Consider the following 3707-nt stretch of genomic DNA (forward strand, 5'->3'; position numbering starts at 1 on the left):
TATATATATATATATATATATATATATATATATATATATATACATACATACATACATACATACCACGCTAACTTCATTACTGATGCTTTTCATAATAGATCTGCTATATTGCACTGATGCATTTACTGAGTTTAATACAACAGTCTTGCTAGGGAAGGTCCACTCATTTGACTGGTGGTTTCAGAATACCACTTAATGATTCCTTTTATTATGTACAAGATGGCGATGAGTCAGCATTTTATTGAAATACATTTAATCTTGACTCAAAATTTTACATTTCCTGAGGGTACTTCTTTTGGCAAATGTAAAGATAATGTTCTAGTAAACTCTTCTCAAACTGTAGCACATGAGAGACATCTGTCTGAGTACTGGATATGTCTCCAAAGACCACAATCATCCAGATCTAAGGAGCCCCTAGTTACCCCCATCACCAATTTCTTCTTGGTTCCCAATGTTATGGTAAATTTTAGGCACCCAGCCCTTAAAACTACCCTACATAGTAAAACTGTTTGATTTGGTAGCTCCACCCTGCTTTTGGTTGACACCACCACAGAACGTTTCTCTAAAATCCTACTCCTCTAACATTCCAAGCATCTGGGTCTTCCCACTTTTTCCTTTGCCTCCTGCATCACGGAAGTGGTTAACAAAAAACTGTAAGAAATGAGATCTGACCCGTCCATGTCAAGCTTTTTGTTGCACCAGGACCAGATGATTGTCAACTGGCAACTTAATGGCCTGTAAGGGCTGTACTGATCCTTGGCCATAATTTCATACCTATCAGTGAAACTGTGAATAACCACACTCTTGGCAGGATACTATGTGCTCCTTTCAGGTACACTTTTGTATGTGTTACAGAGGGAACTTATGAATGTCTAGACCTTGTATATGACAGGACACTGCTTTTGGGGATACCATAGCATTCCATTTCAAGTTTTTGTTAAAGAAAAAATTCTAGCTGAAATCTTATAGGCCTAGGAGAAAATTGGTGGCTCTCTTTTTACACCCTATCTACTCTCCATTGCTTATCATTGCCAAAGTGTTTCTTCCTTATATTGGTGAAATCCATAAGGACCTGTTGATAAAGAATTTATCTCTACTCATAACTAAAGTAGCAAATTCTACCACTTTAGACTTGGGTCAACAACAACAATCCCTGGATTCCCTAGAGAGAGTCATATCGGATAATTGCATAGTGCTCAGTTATCTCCTTACACAACTGTGTGATATCTGTGCCATAGCCAATACCTGCTGTGCCTGGAGCAACACTTCTGGTGAAATTGCATTAGAACACATGAAGAAAGACACATTGCCCAAGACCTTTTTGGACCAATGTTTTGGATGGCACCCTCTGGTCCCATACTGACGTTTTCAGCTGGCTTCCTTCTATAGGGACTTAGATAAGGATTACAGATATTGTTCATGAATGTTATTGGAATTTTGCTATGTGTGCTCGTATTTAAACTTTTCATGGTACTCCTTACTCTGATCTACTCTAAAACTTCTACAAACACCAAGATTAACAGATTCAAATGATAGATGAAGCTTATCCAACTGAACTTTCAGGTAAATAAATGAAATTCCTGGATGAGGAAACTACCTGAGTCATTACCTGAATGCCTCATTGTTCCTCAAATGTGGCCTAACCTGTATGACACAGACTTCTTGAAATAACCATTAGAGATTTAAAATTTCCCCTGCTGTGGTTTGCAACTTTCTGGGACTGCTTCATCTCAGTAATGTGGGACATGACTTTCTGGAACAAATCCTTCCCAGCAATGTTAGACAAAGTTAATCTATAAATTGATCAGGAATATTTTCAGAGAAAGATCTTGATCAAAATGGGGAAATGTAAAATGTGGAAATATTAATAAAATGGAGTCACCTATTTCAAGAGGTTTTAAAATCGAGCAAGGAGGCCATTAAAAAGGTGAACCTTACACAGATCCTCACCGGGTAAGACCATGAACTTTTGAATGGAGCCAAGCCACAAATATCCCAAGAACTCTTCAAGGACACATGCAACACAGTAATGAACTTTTACTTCCCTCTAGTGATAGCCTTAGCACTTAATCATGGTTAGCCAAGACTAGCTTCTGCTTCCAACTCCAATTAAATTTTTTTGTAATGCAAAATTCTCTTCATTGTCTTTAAAAGCCCCTGACTTTCACACCTAAGTGGGACCCTGTTTAGACTGCTACCCACATCTGTATGCCCCAAATTATAATTCTTTGGTTTCAAGTAAATGTTCTTTGCTTGATTATTGCCTCCTAGGTTTATTTAGATTGATGTATGCCTCATTTTTCTTAGTACTTATCACCATCTGTCACACTATAGATTTTACTTAATTTATTGTCTGCATCCTCCCACTATTTTTTTGTTGTTGTTTTGTTTTTTTGTTTTTTGCAGTACACGGGCCTCTCACTGTTGTGGCCTCTCCCATTGCAGAGTAACAGGATCTGGACGCTCAGGCTCAGCGGCCATGGCTCACGGGCACAGCCACTCTGCAGCATGTGGAATCCTCCCGGACTGGGGCACGAACCCATGTCCCCTGCCTCTGCAGGTAGACTCTCAACCACTGTGCCACCAGGGAAGCCCCTCCCACTATTTTTAACTTAATAAACACCTATATTGCTCACTATGTTCTTTATTTCACAAATATTTACTCTTTAATTATAATCATTGTGGAAGGTAGGTACTATTAATGTAACTAATTTTCTCTTTTCTATTCTTTTCTTCACTTCTATTTCATTTATTTCTGCTCTGATCTTTATGATTTCTTTCCTTCTGCTAACTTAAAAGCTGATTCATTGAAAGGATAAACAAACTTGATAAATCTTTAGCCAGACTCATTAAGAAAAAAATGGGAGAGGGCTCAAATCAATAAAATTAGAAATGAAAAACTATGTTACAAAAGACACCACAATACAAAGGATCATAAGAGACTACTACAAGCAACTACATGCCAATAAAATGGACAGACCTGGAAGAAATGGACAAATTCTTAGAAAGGTACAATCTTCAAAGACTGAAACAGGAATAAATACAAATATGAACAGACCAATCACAAGTATGGAAATTGAAACTGTGATTTAAAAAATCCCAACAGACAAAAGTTGAGAACCAGATGGCTTCACAGGCAAATTCTATCAAATATTTAGTAAAGAGTTAACACCTACCTTTCTGAAACTATTCAAAAAATTTGCAGAAGAAGGAACACTCCTAATCCTACTCTATGAGACAACCATCATCCTGATACCAAAACCAGACAAAAATACCACATATAAAAGAAGATTCCAGGCCAATATCACTGATTAATATAGATGCAAGAATCCTCAAGAAAATACCAGCAATCAAATCCAACAACAAATTAAAATGATCATACACCATGATCAAGTGGGATTTAACCCAGGACTGCAAGGATTTTGCAATACCTGCAAGTAAATCAGTGTGATATACCATATTAACAAATTGAAGAATAAAAACCATATGCTCATCTCAATAGATGCAGAAAAAGCTTTTGACAAAATTCAACACCCATTTATCATAAACAAACAAACAAAAAATCTCCAGAAAATAGGCATAGAGAGAACATACCTCAACATAATGAAGGCCATATATGACAAACCTACAGCTAACATGAAACTCAACAGTGAAAGGCTGAAAGCATTTCCTTTAAGAACAGGAACAAGACATGGATGTCCACTCTT

Source organism: Lipotes vexillifer, unplaced genomic scaffold (genome assembly GCF_000442215.2).
Source record: "Lipotes vexillifer unplaced genomic scaffold, Lipotes_vexillifer_v1.1 scaffold267, whole genome shotgun sequence".
Classification (NCBI taxonomy): domain Eukaryota; kingdom Metazoa; phylum Chordata; class Mammalia; order Artiodactyla; family Lipotidae; genus Lipotes; species Lipotes vexillifer.